Source organism: Vulpes vulpes, chromosome 7, assembly GCF_048418805.1.
Source record: "Vulpes vulpes isolate BD-2025 chromosome 7, VulVul3, whole genome shotgun sequence".
NCBI lineage: Eukaryota > Metazoa > Chordata > Mammalia > Carnivora > Canidae > Vulpes > Vulpes vulpes.
The window spans coordinates 68,864,044-68,881,926 of NC_132786.1; the positions used below are offsets into that span (position 1 = coordinate 68,864,044).

Consider the following 17,883-nt stretch of genomic DNA (forward strand, 5'->3'; position numbering starts at 1 on the left):
TTTTGCTCTTTCCGCATATCCCCCCAGCCCCTCTGTCTTCTCTGAACAGGGAGCAGCTCTCCCGCCAGGGCCCCTTGTCCCCTGACATGTAGGCCTGTGTAAAGTTAGTCTCCACCCCCTTCTTGGTCAGGAGCACCTCTCAGCTGCTGAGCCCATCACTGTCTGCAGTGGTGCTAAAACCACCCGAGACAACAGATCAGAGCCTCAGCATCTTGGCAGCCCTTGATCTCACTTATTCCTACACACAATTTCCGTCCCAGTGCCATTTCAAGGGACAGTGACACAGCAGCCAAGTTCACTGGGGCTGGGGTTGCCACGGTAAAGGGGGCTGGCTCTGGGGCTGGAATTGGGACTGTGTTTGGGAGCCTCATCATTGGTTAGGCTGGCAAAGCCTCTCAGAAGACTGTTCTCCTACTCCATTCTGGGCCTTGCCCGCCCGGGGGCCAAGGGCCTCTTTTGTCTGACGGTGGCCTTTCTCATCCTCTTCGCCTTGTGACAGAGCCAGTCCACTTTCCATAGGTCTTCCTCTCATGTCTCATCTGCCCTATAATCTCCCCAGGCAGCCCGGGGAAAGTGGTTGGCTCAGGGTTTGACAGAGGAAGACAAATAAATACTATGTTGGTAAGAAAACAAAAAAAGAGGATCTTTAATAAAGTTTTGCTGTGAGGGCAGCCCTGGTGGCGCAGCGGTTTAGCGCTGCCTGCAGCCCAGGGTGTGATCCTGGGGACCTGGGATCGAGTCCCACGTTGGGATTCCTGCATGGAGCCTGCTTCTCCTTTACCCGTGTCTCTGCCTCTCTCTCGCTCTCTCTGAATGAATAAATAAATAAATCTTTAAAAAAATAAAGAAAAATAAAGTTTTGCTGTGAAATGAATTTTAATAAGTGATTTTTCTCTTCTTTAAGAAAACTGGGAGTAAAAGTCTTTATTACTTCATAGCTCTCAAGACTGGACTGGTGTGTGAGGACTGGGCCACAGGACTGCTCAGTTTCCCTTACCATAGTGTGCTAGAGTCACGAGATGGGAACGGAGCTAGGTGAACAGTCAGGAAGGGAGCTCAATATGGTCAGGGAAGGATTTTCAGTATGGTCACAAACACTCACCTCACTATTAGAATTCTCTACCAAGATATAGCTGGAGGTGTGGGCTGTTTTACTTAGAGACCAAAAGGGAGTTTCAAAACTGGATTTCTTAACCATTTGACCTACAGCAATACATGTGGGGATGAGAAAGACTGGACTGCATATGGAAGAAACTATGAAGACGGATGGCAATAAAGAGCAATGTAACAAGAACAGTAATAAAAAAGTATTATGACAAAAATATGTAAGCAAAGAGGGTTTTTCCACAATTTCAGACTGTACACAGAATATTGCAAATGCCCGACTGGTAGAGGAGATATCATTATTCAATTCCAGAAGAACTGGCATTCCTCGGTTTCCAAGTACTCAGAGTATAATATAAATGTCAAAACTTTCACCCGGGAAACAATGAACCATCTTCTGACGAAGAAAAATGGGCCTGGACCATGGGGCTATGTCTTCTGAAATGTTTAAAATGACAGACAAGTTAAATTACGTTTGAAGGTTTTATTTTTCTAAGGCAGACAAACGACATTTTTACTAATACTGAAAGATAATTTACTTGTTTAAAATATATATATATTTAGGCCATATTCTTCTAGTTCCAGAGCTTCCCATACTGCTTATAGCAGAGAATACTAATGACTAATAAAATTGGGCACCATTTCTTATCTGTCCCAAAGGAACAATAATCATCACTATACTGTCATTTCAAATGTAAAGTAAAATCACTAATCCACTGGGACTCAAAGTAGAAAGCTGCAAGTATTGTTTTATTGCTGCCACTTTTTTCAAGACCTATTTTCATTTTGTGGAAGACTTGATTCTAGTTAATTAAAGGTTATGTTGATCAAAGGAAAAATGCATGTAGATATATACACACCATATATAATGCCTGTTCTATATATTTGTGTGCCTATGCAAAGAGTTCTATGCAAAGGCTTCCCAAAAAGGCCAGCTCTTTCAGAGTTAATCATGCTAATAAAATTTACTACCTTCTTGGCTTTGGTGAAGATCCCTATAAAATTACACAATGACCTCAGCACATTTCTATTTGCATTATAGGGTGTCTCCATCATGATTCTGACTCTGAGTTCAATGGTATGTAAAGTGATGCTAAATAATACTACTCTAGACCAACTATCTTAAGAGTGCTTCAAGGCAAATATGTCCTCTAAGCCTACTTTAAAAATAAATTTTAGGGGATCCCTGGGTGGCGCAGCGGTTTGGCGCCTGCCTTTGGCCCAGGGCACGATCCTGGAGACCCGGGATCGAATCCCACATCGGGCTCCCGGTGCATGGAGCCTGCTTCTTCCTCCGCCTGTGTCTCTGCCTCTCTCTCTCTCTCTGTGACTATCATAAATAAATAAAAATAAAATAAAATAAAAAAATAAAATAAAAATAAAAATAAAAATAAATTTTACATATGTCTGTATACACACACAGTTTCCTAGATCCAAACACTAGTATGTTAAGATTTAACATAAATACTTATGTTAATAAATATCCTTATCCAATAGGTTTTTTTTTCCTCTTTAAGGCACATTTCCTGGCAACTGATTAATAACCAGGTAAGCTAAAATAATGAACAAGTCCTTGAATTTATTTTAAGGCCAGACTGAAGAATTCAACTAGCCTGCAGAAAAGTTAGGACTTGTATCAATAACTGGGTCATGAAATATGGAGGACAAAGGAGCTAAGAGACACTAGAGAGGGGCAAATACCATCATAGAAATTCAGACTCAAAATATATGCAACACAGATGTCTGGGTGGCTCAGTGGTTGAGCATCTGTCTTTGGCTCAGGGTTTGATCCTGGGTCAGGGGATCAAGTCCCGCAGGGGCTCCTTGTGGGGAGCCTGTTTCTCCCTCTGCCTATTTCTCTGCCTCTCTTTCTCTCTCTGTGTGTCTCTCATAAATAAAGAAATAAAATCTTTTTTTTATTAAAATTTTTTTTAATTTTTATTTATTTATGATAGTCACAGAGAGAGAGAGAGAGAGAGGGGCAGAGACACAGGCAGAGGGAGAAGCAGGCTCCATGCACTGGGAGCCTGACGTGGGATTCGATCCTGGGTCTCCAGGATCGCGCCCTGGGCCAAAGGCAGGCGCCAAACCGCTGTGCCACCCAGGGATCCCAAGAAATAAAATCTTAAAAAAAAAAAAAATACACACACACACACACACACACACACACACACATGAAACAATAAGGATGCTGGAGAAAGCCAAACATTAAACTTAGTACCAAATACTAAACTTAGTACCAATTCTTTGCCTACAGATTTATCAAAACTGTGCTAGCCCTGTCAAGTCTCAGTTTGTGCTAGCTGGTTAGACGGAAATCCTACTCTGCTGGCTGTACATAGCTGGATATAAAGAGGAGACACAGTGACCTCCACCATCAGTGAGTACAGCTACTCCACATATGGTCCCTGTGGATGAGGTCAGACTAGAGACTTTGTTCTACAGGATGATTCCATCCTACCCACTGTAGCTAAGTGGATCAAGGGTAGGTGTCTTACCCAATGACAGCCAATTCAATGGCGGGCTAGAAGCCAAGATCATATTCTTACTCAGAAAAAGCTAAAAATTAAAATGAGGTGAAGAAAAAAGCAAATGAAACATTATGATGTATAAATCCAATTTTTAAAAGGACTCAAATTGTGAGAACAAAAAACTATAAGGAGGGCAAAGCAGGCATGAAGGTTAGCTGAATCATTTACTGGAAGATGAATATTTGTGGGCCAGTTATCACCACATTCTGTTTCCTCCTATCTCAGCTTTGTATTGTGTACTTCCAATCTGCGATTCTCTTGCATTTTTTAAATAACTCCCAGCTACATCACACACATGCTGTAACGCTCGCAATAATCTAAATGAGTCTCTATTAGCAAAGAAAAGATCCAACTAAAAGACTGAGCAAAAGTTTTGCCAAGGGATTTGAAAATCAAGTTAAATCTCCAAGGAAGCTGTTATCTGTGTAACTCATTCTTCTCCATTTGACCAAACTGCCATTCGAAAGAATAAAAATGGCCGTAATGGCCTCACAACCACCATTCTTAACAACTTAATGATTGAAAATGACTTCACTTCCCATCTGTCTTTCTCTAGTCTTGCCCCACCCCATATGCATCCCATCTCTTTCCCTTTCATACTTACTTATAAAGACTTCATTTATAGTTGACAAATCACAGTGATTGCCAGGTGTTTGAGAAATGAAAAACAGTCATCTTCATCAAAAGATGACAGATATGCAGAAGAACAGAAGATTTTTAAGAATATAAGGATTTTTCAGTGGCATCACTGATGACATAGAAGTTCAAATTCCACTTTGTTCATTATCAAACAACATATGCCATTCATAAACAATCCCTAGACTTCAACCATAAGGGTCTATATCTCCTATTTTACCTCCTCCTCTCCATCCACTTCATCAATTCCCCCCTTGCCAAGGTTCAAAAATCTCCCAATCTGGTAGAACTGACTTCATGCCAGATCTGCTTTGATCTTTCTCCTATGTGTTTAACTATTCACTTAACCCCAAAAGGGGTAAATAGGATTCAATTAATCTCTATCCTCCAAATCTTTTCAGATTAAGTATGTATTTCCTTCAAGGAGAAGTCATACAGCTTCCTAGTCATCCTATTCATTGAATCTTCCTATTCCTGTTCAAAATTATATTATGAAATACTCAAATGTTTAAGTACAAAGAATAATGAGCATCCATGCAGCAACTATCCAGTTAAAAAAATAAAACATTAGAGTTAAAGCCTTGAGTGCAGTCCTCTCCAATCACATTCTTTTTCTACTAGAGTGACTTTTAATGTTTATCATTCTGAACTAGGTCTTTATCTTTTATACATGTAAGGACTACTACAGGATAGAGACATATGTACAGTTTCTCTTATTTTTAAACTTTGTATGAATGCCATCATACTATATTTTTTTTCAAACATGCTGTTTGGGAGATTGGTTCATGTTGAGGTACACAGTTCCTATTCAATTATTTTTTACTGTTGGATAGTCTGGGTAGCTTTTCATTGTTGTAATGTATCACACTGTATTTATCAATCCTTCTATTGATTAACAGAACATTTCCAGCTTCTAACTATACTTAACAATGCAAGTTGTACTTTATTGCTAATTCATCTATCTCTTTTCCTCTTTGCTTGCTTTTAATGTATTAGCTTTGACTTTGGTCTTCTTTTTTTTTTTAATTTTACTTATTCATTCATGAGAGAGAGAGAGAGAGAGAGAGAGAGAGAGGCAGAGGGAGAAGTAGGCTTCATGCAGGGAGCCCGACATGGGACTCGATCCAGGGTCTCCAAGACCATGCCCTTGGCTGAAGGTGGTGCTAAATCGCTGAGCCACCTGGGCTGCCCTGACTTCGGTCTTCTATAGTTGTATTTTGCTGCATTACAATATGGGTCTCTTATCTTCCCTGCTTGGAATTCATTATGCTTGTGGGATGCAAGGATTCATGACATTTATCAATTTTGGAAATTTCTCAATTTCTATGTCCTTAGATATTGTCTCTTCCCCCATTCTTTCCATTATCTTCTTTTGAAATTTCATTTATGTGTATGTGGTAACCTTTTGTGTTATCTCCAAAACTTATTGATAACTGCCATTCTGTGGGTTAAGAATTCTTTCTTTCTTATTTCAGAAAGAGAGAGCGTGCATGAGCAGGAGGGGCAAAGAGAGAGGGAGATAGACTCTCAAGTAGACTCCTTGTTGAGCACAGAGCTGGGCATGAGGCTCAATCTCATGACCCTGGGACCACGAACTCAGTCAAAACTAAGAGTTGGACATTTAACTGACTGTGCCAGGCTGGTGTCCCTATGGGCCAAGAATTCTAATAGGGCAGAGTAGGGATGGACTGACTGTTCCATAATGTCTGGGACCTCAGATGGGAACACAAAACAAGTAGGAGTGACCTGAAGATCTAGGACTGGACCCTCAGTCTGGTTCGATATTTCTGAAAACATTGTAGCCTCGTAGTAATTGGATTTCTTTAATGTCACCTCAGGGTTCCCAGAACAATCAGCCCAGCAAAAAAGGTAGAAGCCGTATAGCCTTTTACGACTTAGCCTCAGAAATTACATAATGTTATTTATACCATATACTTGGATCAGTCACAAAACTGCCCGGTTTCAACGGCATGGACTCTATCTCAAGATAGGAAGAGCATCAGAGAACTGGTGGTCCTTTGTCAAAGTGGCCCTGCAACCTACATATTTTAACTTCTCTTTCACACTTTCTATATTTTTTGTCTTTATGCAGTGTATTTTAATTATTTCTTCATATTTGTTTAGTAGTTTGCTAATTCTCCTGTGTCTAATCTGAAGTTTAAACCATGACCTAAATTTTTAATGCAAAGATTAAAATTTTCACCCCTAGAAGTCTTTTTTTATCAAGACTGCCTCAACATGTTTTTGATAGCATCTCATTCTTTTACGTTTTTGATGCAAATTTCATTTTTTAAATGTTTGAAACATAGCCATTTCATAATCTGTAACTAGCAACCCCATTTCTCAAATTATTGGGAATGAACTCAACTGCGTTTTGTTTCTGCTTGACGCCAGCTCATGGTTACATATCCCCCTGTGCATTCTGTAATTTCAGGTTGTGAACTCATGTGTTAGGCAATTTTATCCATAGGAAGAACCAAGGCCTAAATTTATGGCATATTCTTCTAGAGAATAATTGTTTGCTTTGCCAGGACAAATTTCCTTGTCATCTATCCTTGCTGATAAGTGCATTTGATTTCTATTCTACTCTTTTACTACAGTTAACAACCCTTCAAAAAGTCTATACTTCACAGGGTGGTTTTAATTCTAAAATCCCCCTCTTGTACAGGCCCAAGGTCCTGTCTCCAGTAGTGATGCAGCTGTTAAAACCCAAACCTCTTGGTTACTGAAACTGACAAATGCCCCTGAGCAGCTGCGGTATCAGTATCCGCTTACTGCTCTGGTTTTTTGTTTTCTCTTTATTTTCATCCCCAGGAGACCTCTTACTAACAAGGTCAGCAATACATTTAAAAGGAAGTTTATTACATTACATCCAGCATTTCTAACTACTTTGTACTGGGAAAATTTCCAGGTCTTTTAGCTCTCAACCTTGCCAGAAATCCAAGGCCCTTCCTTTTATTTTTATGTGGCCATTTCCAATATTTCTTCTTCCCCATTTCCTTTAACCCAAGCCCCACAAATGTCTTATATCACGCAAAGTCGTTTCTACTTCATCAAATGCAATCCTTAAAAAGTTGATGTGGTAATGTGGTATTTTTCCAATTACCAATTCTTAAAAGTTGAAATCAACTATTAATGTGGTAATTTTGTACTAAAATTCTTCGGTTTTCTAAGTATATCAAGTTTGCAATAGTACAGTGTAACCATTACTTCTTCATCTTTTGAAAAGTTATGAGTGCACTAAAACCCAAAGAATAAAGCTTTCTGTCATTTTAAGCACATTTTCAATTAATTAATTCTAATTTAGCAAATTATCATGAAGGATTAATGCTTTATCTTTCCTTTGTAAAACACTACATTGTAGTTTACTTGCAGTCTTGCAAAGTCAGAAGGATAAAAGGACATCTAGAGGCATCTTTTCTGAACTATGACCAGTCTCACACAGGTTCATCATATGTGTGCTAAGTAGCATCTGTTAAAGATTGTTAAAGCAGAGGTGTTGCAACTAATTGGATTAACCACACTTGTTATATTGGCAGAATTATACATCTTTAAAATAACAAATGTGATTTTGTGACTTTCTAAACTGATCTAGGACAGCTTACTAAATACATATAAAGAAACCTGGGAGCACACTGTGATCATCAGCTTAACACGCCATGTTTTATTTTTAAAAAGGTGGGGGGCGGCCCGGGTGGCTCAGCGGTTTGGCACCACCTTCGGCCCAGGGCGTGAGCCTGGAGTCCCAGGATCGAGTCCCACGTCGGGCTCCCTGCGTGGAGCCTGCTTCTCCATCTGCCTGTGTCTCTGCCTCTCTCTCTCTCTGTCTCTGTGTCTCTCATAAAAAAAATAAAATCTTAAAAAAAAAAAAAAGGTGGGTTGAATTTCTGTTTTTCAGGTGTTTTAGATCTTTATAATTTGGTTGTATAGATTTATAGGTAAAATATTCACCAGCTTTTCATATTTTGGTACTAATATATATTACCTGATTTTCTTTTCTCATATGAGTGATGTGTCATAAAAGGGACAGCTATTTTAACAAAAGTCACAAAATTGCTTTTCTTGATTCAAGAATGCCTAAGATTCTCATGAGTGCCCCCAAAACTCGGCAAGAGAGACAGTGTGCTGTGCAGAGACCATAAAGCTGTACTAGAGGCAGAGCTTTCAAATGAGGATACTACTGGAAATTATTCTAACCTTAAACAATATTTAATGATCAGTGAAAGAATAATTATCACCACGTGGGTATGTTCGATTCAAAAGCTACAGATATTAGTTATAATGGCTCAGATGAGCAAATTATAAGCTATTCAGTCTTGTATTGCCAGCCATTTGACAGTTTAATATATATGTTAGATACTGAGCCCTCAGAGATGAGCCAACTATGGGACCCAGGAAATTTAACAAAAATCCTCTACCCCTGGACAAGCAGACCAGAACTAACTCCATTTTGTGCTACACCCGCCACCTCCTGCATGACCCCCACATGACCTGCTTATTGCTTAAGGCGCTGCCCCACCCTCATCAAACTGCTGGGCACACCCTTACCGGAAATCGGCTCATAACAATGTAACCCCGCCTTGTGCCCGCCAGAACTGTGCACCAATTCCGACCAGAGTGATAGGCCAGTTCAAATGGTCACTATAGGGTAAACTGTGATTCAACTGGCCACCTGCGTGTGGACCGACATGACTGTGCAACTTTCTATATGTGTTGCAATCCCCTTGGCCACTGGCCCCTATAAAGCTGCTACGCCTCTTAGCCTTGGGGTCCAAGTCCCTACTCCGCTGTGTCGGGTGCACTTGGACCCAAGCTCGAGCTTGTAAATAAACCCTCATGTGTTTGCATTGGTGTCGGCTCCTTGGTGGTTTCTCGGATTCACGATCTTGGGCACAACACCAACAGTGCATACTGAAATCGGCACATTGTGAGTTAAATTAACAAGTCAGATGTAGAATAAGCTGCAAACTGGATACCGATCAATTATGCCCCAAGCAGAGCAATCAAGGAGTGCTATCTTTGAAAGTAAGCCTGTTGACCTGAAAGAATGAGAAACAACACTCACAGTGATTTTACTCCTTCTAATCTGTCTGCTAACACTAACAAAATGTGTCAGCTGGAATGAGCCATGTAATATCAACACACAGGGAAGGAGAAGCATGGCCCCACAAAAAAAGACCGGAGTAAAAGGAGAAGAGAGATGATATTCAAGAGTCACAGTGCTCGGAAAATCAAGGTGGAAGGGCAGTCTTTTAATCACGAGGCCCCCCCTTTCCTAGAATGACAAAGTCTTTGAAAGATCAGGACACCAACTTGTTTAAGTAAAAGCATTTCATGGTGTCTGGCAGAGAAGGGAAATCCATACATCCCTCTGCCACGTGTGGACCAACTCCTTTCCTTCCAAAACACAGATCTGGTGCTGGAGAACAGAATATGCTCTGGGACCCAGCAGGTGTAGCTTTGAGTCATTCTGACCCAGAGCCTCAGCCCCTATGAGGTGGTAAAAGGGTCTGATGGTAAACACTACTTAGCATCTGGTACGGAACTAGCAGGCAATGAAATCATAATGCGTGCACAAGAAAGGTGGCCTATGAAATTGCTCAGGGTATGCTTCTCTTCCATAAAGCGGGGTGTTTTTTTCAGTAAATGTTATGGTATGAACCTGCTATACGAATTCTCAGGAATGGGGCAAAATGGTTGGTTGGTGGTTTGTTACCATTTGGGCTTTACCTCTGTCTCAAGTTTCTCATCTTAAAAGGAGAATAATAACCACAACTATCGCATAGGTTACAAGTTTTAAGTGTAAGGATTAAATAAACTAATGTATGTAAAGTGTTATAAAACTGTGCTAGATTCATAATGTTCCATAACTATTCTAGTAGCATGGCTGTTATCATGCTTAACAGGCTCACTTGTTTTCCTGACTTCTGTATCATTTGTCCAATTTGCAGATATTTATGTTTTTCATGAGCTTTCATTTCAGCCATTTTGATATAACATTCTTCCTCTAGAATAAATGAAAAGTATTTGTTCTATATTTTTAAATTTTTATTTCTTTAAGATTTATTTATTCACTTATTAGAGAAAGAGAGAGAGAGAGAAGAGGTACAGAGGGAGAAAGAATCTTAAGCAGACTCTGCACTGAGCATAGAACCTGAAGAAGGGCTCCATCTCAGGTCCCTGAGATCATAACCTGATCCAAAACCAAGAGTCGGACACTTAACCGACTGCACCACCCAGGAGCCCCACAGTGTGAATATTTTCAAATGAACATCAAATAAAGGGAAAGTGTTAAGAGCTGATCTGCCAGAAGGAAAAACAGCCCAATGAAATGTGTAATGGATTTGTGCTAAAATGGTAAGAGATATTAAGTCAATATTTTATACAGTAGCAAAATTTCATTAATCAAATTTTAAATTACATAGATTATATAGATTCTCTTCATTAAACACAATGGATGTATTTTTTAATGGATGTATTTTGAATGAAGTTATACACCTGTATGATTCTTCACAAGTACTAAATATCTTTCTTTTATTTTTAACAATTTATCTTGAAAAAGTTGTACACTTACAGAAGAGTTGCAAGGAGAGTACAGAGAGTTCTGTATACCTTTCAACCCACTCTCCCTTATTTAACCATGGTGTCACTGGTAAAACTAAGTTAACATTGGTACAATACTCCACTACAGACTATATTCTGATTTCCCAAGTTTTTCCACTAATGTCCTTTCTCTGTTTCAGTATCTAATCCTTGATGCCACAATGAATTTAGATGTCATGTCTTAGGCTCCTTCAGTCTATGTCAGTCTTCTGACAATTCCTCAGTCTTTGTCTTTCATGATTTCAAAACTTCTCAAGAGTACTCACCAGTTATTTTGTTCCTTTGATGTTTTCTCAGGGCTTAGACTGTGGTTATGGATTTTTGGGGAGAAATACCACAGATGTGAAGTGCCTTTCTCATCTTATCACATCAGGGGATATATAACATCAATAGGCCTTATTACTGGTGATGTAAACTTTGATCACATGCAAGGTGGTGTCTATCAGGTTTTTCCACTGTAAAGTTACTCTTTTTGCCTTTCCAGAAGTTTATCATAATGTCCAGCCCATACTCTAGGGCAGGAGAATCAGGTTTTGGAGGGAGAGGCATCAAGGCAGCTGTGGATTTATGTTAAAATCTCCAGGATAATTAATAAACACTTTGGGAGAGATACTTTGAAGTTTATACAAATATCCTGGTTCTGTAATTGAGATGTTTTCAAAAGCCATTTTTTACTTCTACCATTTCCTTTGACCTTCCTAAAAATCCTTTACTTAGTGAATAAATAAACTGAAAATGATGGACACAGCTCACTATAATTAAAGTCTAAAGCAGACTCCCAACTTCATGCTATAATCATAAATCCACATGGCAGTGCTAATTTTGATGCTCAAACCAGCACTGAACGATTTTACTGTCCAAACAGCAATGGGGCATAAATAGGCATGTATACTCATTAGGATTAACTCACCCTACTAAAGACAAAATTCAAGTAACAGAAAATAAGGAAGATGGGTAAGCCAGGAGACAATCAAGTGTTTGATGCTTGAGCTCTGTATGCACATCATTGCCACTCCCCCTCTAAACCAAGGGTATTATTTAATGATCTCAGAATGACTATTTGGCTCTTTTCCCATAAAATAAACTGGACTCTGGACTACCTAATCATTTCTTTTTTTTATTATTATTATTTATTTATGATAGTCACAGAGAGAGAGAGAGAGAGGCAGAGACACAGGCAGAGGGAGAAGCAGGCTCCATGCACCAGGAGCCTGACGTGGGATTCGATCCCGGGTCTCCAGGATCGTGCCCTGGGCCAAAGGCAGGCGCCAAACCGCTGCGCCACCCAGGGATCCCTCATTTCTTTATTGATGTCTGAAACCCAATGGGAACTATAGTTTAGGCATAAGTCTAAAATACAGTTTAGGGGAATCCCTGGGTGGCTCAGTGGTTTAGCACCTGCCTTCGGCCCAGGGCGTATTCCTGAGGTCCCGGAATCGAGTCCCACATTGGGTTCCTTGCATGGAGCCGTTTCTCCCTCTGCCTGTGTCTTTGCCTCTCTCTCTCTGTCTTTCATGAATAAATAGATAAAATATTTAAAATATAAAATAAAATAAATAAAATAAAATAAAATAAAATAGTTTGAGGGGTGCCTGGGTGGCTCAGTCAATTAACCATCTGCCTTCAGCTCAGGTCATGATCCCAGGGTCCTGGGACTGAGCCACATGTGGGTCTTTCTGCTCTGTGGTGATCCTGCTTCTTCCTTTCCCTCTGCCTGCTGCACTGGTTACCTGTGTTCTCTTTCTAATAAATAAAATCTTAAAAAATATATATAGTTGAGATAAACCTAGTTTCTAACTTTAAATCATACTTCATTCTTTGTTAAAAATTTCAGTGATTATTTTTAGCTAATACCAGCCAGTTATATCTGAAAGTTCAAACATTTAAATTAAAAAAAAAAAAGCCTAGATGGAGTATTTTGTATGCTTGCAGATAATACTTATAAAGCACTTCCACATACATTTCCTCATACAATCCTTTGAAGACATTATCAGATAAACAGAAAAAATGACCTTATTTCTATTTTACAGATGAGACTTCTAAGGTTTTAAGTAGTTTACCTATGATCAACTACCCAATAACTGGTAGGGTCAGGACTGGAAACTAGAAAATACATTATGCTGTATAGCTATATTTGACCTAAACTGGTGGATATTTACTCTTTTTTATTTATATCTGAATTTGCCTCAGCATACTTAGGATATATCAGATCATTTCTTTCCAAAAAAATGCATTCTTGGATACTACATTGGAGCTACTGGCACTTTTTCAAATCACATTTTTTTCACAGCACAGAACATATGCTCATCTGATGAAAACATTAAAAATACAAAAAAGTTAAAAACTAGAAAGGAAAAAATAAAACTCAGGGACAACTATGTTCATTATCTGTTATACTACCTCCCAGAGGTATCTGACACAGGATCACAGTGTGTCTACAATTTCTTTTTTTTTCTTTTTTTTTTTTTATTTATTTAGGATAGTCCCACACACAGAGAGAGAGGCAGAGACATAGGCAGAGAGAGAAGCAGGCTCCATGCACCGGGAGCCCGACGTGGGATTCGATCCTGGGTCTCCAGGATCGCGCCCTGGGCTAAACCACTGCGCCACCCAGGGATCCCTACAATTTCATATTCACTTGAAACACATACTTCTCTCTACTAACAGAAGTCTCCAGGCACAAAATTTTAAACATACCATTAATAATAACAGCAAACAAACAAACAAAAAAATAATAATAACAGCAAACAGCTCTATGATGTTTGATGCCAGTCACTATTCTAAGTACTTCACACATATGAATTCATTTAGTCTTCATCTTTGGACTATGAGGTGGGTACTATTATCTCTATTTTTCAGAGGAAGAAACTGACCTCATGGCCATATAATGGTACATCATCTGAAAATACCATAATTTACTTAGCCTTCCCACTATTTCTTGATTATGAGACTGTTTACAATTTCTAAAGCTGTAATTGCCATGGGTAATGCTAAGTTCTAAGTCTACATGTATTTTTAACATAAATGTGTATTCATTTGGCTAAAACTGTGGATTAGGTAATGTAAGAGGTGAAACACAGTCTTTATTAGCCATTGTTGGAGTTAAGTAGTACCAAAAGGTGACAGAAAGCAAGGCTGACTTTCTATTTTCAAATGTCTTGAATGGTCTATAACGCTGACTGCTAAGTCTCATGGCTAGGAACTCGGTGAATCATATTTTTGCCTGAGGAACAGTCATTATAGGTAACGTCACCTTCCCCCTATGACCATAATACTTAGTGGTATGGCTTAGGATATTGTGACGGGGCAAAGGAAAAATACTCATGTATGGTCAGTCAATCAACAGTCAGCTGGATCAGAAAACATTACCTGGGTTAACAATTTTGGTCTGGCAGACCATACTGCCTTTCAATTTTAAAACAAAATAAAAACATTCCAAAAGTCCTTCCAAAAAAAAAAAAAAAAGCAAAAGTCCTTCCAAAATGTTTCTCTAGACTGCAATGGGAAGACTGAGGTCCAAAACTGAATGTGAGTGGAAGCCCAGGGACTGGGGATACTTGCTTCCATACTACCACACTGGAATTGTTTGTAAAATAAGTAGGTGTCCTGTTTTGTTATAAATACAGACTTTTCTAACTACGAATATGGAGCAAAGGCTTCTTTTTAAATTAAAAAACAGGAGATCCCTGGGTGGCCCAGCAGGTTTAGCACCTGCCTTTGGCTCAGGTCGTGATCCTGGAGTCCCAGCATCAAGTCCTGCATTGGGCTCCCTGCATAGAGCCTGCTTCTCCTCTGCCTGTGTCTCTGCGTGTCTCTGCATGTCTCTCTGTGTCTCTGCGTGTGTGTGTGTGTCTTTCTCTCTGTGTGTCTTTCATGAATAAATAAATAAAATCTTTTAAAAAAAATTCTCCTTCGAAGCAAGCTTCCATCATTCAAAAAGATATCTGAGGTGAAATGCCCTTTACCTGCTTTATTTACATGAGATACACAACAGAAAGAGACTTTATGCTCTCTACCATCTAATTTCTCTAAGCTACAGCCATTGATTCTTTGTAAGTTTATTTATTCAAAACAACAGCACAAACAATTCTTTTTTCTTGGGTCAGCAGCTTACTGAATTAACATCAATCATCAAAGGAGACGGGGCTGAAAGGAAGATGGAAGCCCATTTTCTCAGAGATTGATTTTTTTTAAGCCAAAACACACAGGCATAAGCAGGAGGCTATTTACCATCCAAAAGGTTCAACCTGAAAGTCACAGCCAAAAACGGAGTACTCACAGTACAGATCGGTTCCCTTGAAATCTTAAAGAAGTTGGGTTTTGTTTTATTTTGTTTTTCTCAACACTTAAATTTATTTTTTGATGGCCTGGAGAGTTTGATTACTTCACTATATAAAGCCCACCTGAATAGCTTAAAACAAGGGGAGGGCAGATTCCAAAGGGGAGAGAAGTAGATCAATGTTGGTGTTTATTATAATGATTTTCTAATGGCTTTCTCTACTCTCTTTACTTACTTTGATGTATTTAAAGTGGGAAAAGTTCATCAAAGACCTCTGTGATTAGAGTCTTAAATGTATTTAAACAACTACTTTTGGCATGTTTGAAAGGTGATTTGCTTCATAGGTCCTAGCAAAATTATTCTTTGAAAACCCTGATCTGCTTCTTGCTCAGAATTCAGCTCATTTTTCCTTGCAAGGTGAGGGTGGAGGGTTCTTGCCTGAAAATGAAGTCAGAAGGGTCAGTATTCCCGAGACTGCTCTAAGAACTGCAAAAAGTAATTGGTTTATATCCATTATACATCCTGTCGTGTTAGGGTAATGTGTTTCCTTCCTATAGCTTTTCTGGAGATTTACGTAAGGTGAGGAATGCATTAGACCCAGCATATATAAACTACTAGACTCTAGTTCAGTAGAATGTGCTATATTCTTTATTTCAGATATTTTTTTTTTTTTTTTTTTTTTTTTTTTTATTTCAGATATTTTTAAATGTTCGCGATGTTGTTAAATCAACTTTAGGAGAAAATGTTAGATTTTCATTTTAGGGGACAAGTAAATGGAGGAAGACCAAAAAGAAAACAAAAACAACAACAACAAAAAACAACAGAAAAAAAAGTCCCATAACCCTGAGTTGGCTGGCAGGACGACCGGTGTTATTGCTATTTTCTCTCAAATTGAGACAAAATTTATTTCAGTTAAGACTTTGATATCAAAGCCATCAATCACCTCTTGTCTGAGAAGGAAGCAAGAACATCTACTTGTTCCCCAGATGTAAAACAAAAAATTTTAGCCTCTAATTCACAGGGATTGCTGAGGAATAAAGGTTGTTCTTTAAAAGGAAGAAATAAATCATTAAATAAAACCAATAAAAACCATGAGACTTTCACCTTAAAAAAAACCACCCACTACTTAACAATGAGATATTGTGATCTGTTAACTATTCTAAACTTTCATTTCTATTTTCTTCCATACCTAGATCACATGCAAATTAGCAAACTACTGTTGTCTGCTGTATCTTACCACCTCTGGCCATTTCTGAGTAACCTTCTAGATCCAACATTCCACAGAATGTTGTGCACTGAGAAAATACAAAATCTAGGAGAAAAAAAAAAAAGGCCTATCATAAATAATAACTGGCCATGTCAACAATCATAAAGCATTATAGTTCATACAATGTTTCTACCATTCCATGAAGAGAAGATTGGATTCAAGCAAAGCTGAGGAAAAAATAAAAACACAAAACAACTCCCCAGGGCCAGCTCTTGGGCACAATGCAACGGCTTCAGTAGGAGCTCCTAACATATCAGGTGCAAAGTTCTGCTCTGAGTGGCTCTGTGATGGACATCCTCAGTGAGAACACATCTCAGAGCCTTCAGAGCACCGACAGAGGGATGATAACTGACCACTACCAGTTAGGAGATGGAGAAATTAAAGACAATACTATCAATAAAAATGCTTTGAAAGAAGGTAAGTTAAAAAGCATGATTTGGAATAAAGATGGCAAAAGGTAAAATGAAAAGAAAAAGGTCTTTGTAAAATTCTGAAAATAAAATTTCCTCAAATTTTTGAAATGGTGCATTCATGTTGATTTCTCTCCAAATGAACAATTTACGGAAGAGAAGCATCAGACTTACAGGATACCAGGTGAAAATACGTCCTGCTTTTCCAACTTTGGGAGTGTTGATGAAAACACTCCAAGGCAAGGGCCTAATTGATTAGAATATGACGAGCCTGAACTAAACAGAAGTCCTGAGACCAGTTTGAACAGATAAAGAATAACAAAAGAAATATAAAAATAAAATACCTAATTGAAAGAAGTGACTGACTGAGATCTACCAGGCAGGAAGAAAGAGCACAGCAGTCATTAGAGCTGGTGTGGTGACACAAATGTGGGAATTTAAATGGGGAAATAAAAGGAGGAGGACACCAGGTGTGTGATTAAATTTGTGACCTCCAAAAAAATAAATAAATAAAATAGTTTCAAAATAAACATAACCTTGAGAAATCAGTTACTTTAATAAAGGGGTCAGCATGAGGGAAACAGTTGGGAGTAAATTGCATTAAATTATTTCCCTTTGAGTGAACACACAGTGTAATAAGCTGTGAAGAGCGTAATTCTGTACTTACATTGTGTTTTGCAAGCAAAGTGGGAAATTGAGAATTACTGAACCTTGCTGAAGTTCTTATCCAAATGAGTGTTTCAATTAGTTAACTAAGATTTCCCTATGCTTTAGAACTGGAGTTAGTTTACAAAATAAAGCAGTGTATCTATGGTGCTGCAAAATGGCCCTGCAAATTTGTTATATGTGCGATTAAATCTAACCAAAGAAAGCTTCTAAAAAAGAAACCAACAACAAAGAAAGCTTCTTGTATTTATAACACACAGCATTATTTAGATAAGATCTTTTATATATGTGTGTATATATATAAATATATATATATATACACACTAAAATATATTTATATCATTTTCATACCATACAGTTCATCTTTTTTAAAAGGTTACTCTGAAC

General features: G+C 38.5%; 1 protein-coding gene and 1 pseudogene across 6 annotated transcripts in view; one reads left to right on the forward strand and one right to left on the reverse strand.

Moving 5' to 3' along the window:
• Positions 1-17,883, reverse strand: part of EXOC4 (exocyst complex component 4) — a 754,775-nt gene that overhangs the window by 353,041 nt on the left and 383,851 nt on the right. The window lies entirely within an intron of this gene.
• Positions 87-496, forward strand: LOC112928947 (ATP synthase F(0) complex subunit C2, mitochondrial pseudogene; annotated as a pseudogene).